Raw genomic sequence first — 723 nt, 5'->3', positions numbered from 1 at the left:
TCTGTCAGACTGTGGTTTGTGCTGCTGATCAAACACAGAATCTGGAAATCCGTCGCCAGCTGTGTTTAAATGCAGAACAACTTACAGGTCCATCAGGGAGAATTACACCTCACTGATCTCTGTATATATGATGAGTTCAGTGTCACTGTGAGAGGGGATAAAACAGCCAAGAGTGGAAAATGAACTCTGAATGCCTTAAAGAAAAAACCTTATAGAGCTATAGCGTGATCGGGGGAGTGAGTGCAGAGAGTGGGAGGATGTTTTTTTCTGGAGAACGGACACGCGAGCTGAAGGTGGAGTGTTGTGAGAGAAAGCAGCAGTGAAACACTGTCTGCTTCCCATCTGATCCTCTGAGAAACAGCTTTCAACTCGATATTCTGTGAAATGATGGGAGCTGAAGCGTAATCCAAGTGTGATTCATCTCTGGGTGCAGCGGCTGTGTGAATGGCACTTTGTTACTCGACTGTAACTGTAATAATTCACAGTGGTTCAGCAGTGAAACAGCAGCAGGAGCTGCTCCCACAGCACCTCTCTGAATGACTTTACCATCAGAGCTTTGTGAGTGATGTAAGAGTCAATACATTTCTAGTTGAGTTCAGCTTGGGCTAAATGATAAACTTAAATACGACACAGTCATCATCAACTAAGATGGAAGAGATGATGGAGATATTCTGTTCACCAGATCATCATCATCAAGTTTTATTAGGTTTTTTTTGTCATGTT

This window comes from Lates calcarifer, linkage group LG12 (genome assembly GCF_001640805.2).
Source record: "Lates calcarifer isolate ASB-BC8 linkage group LG12, TLL_Latcal_v3, whole genome shotgun sequence".
NCBI classification, from domain to species: domain Eukaryota; kingdom Metazoa; phylum Chordata; class Actinopteri; family Centropomidae; genus Lates; species Lates calcarifer.
The sequence above is the reverse complement of the archived record's forward strand: the minus strand, read 5'-3'. Positions refer to the sequence as shown.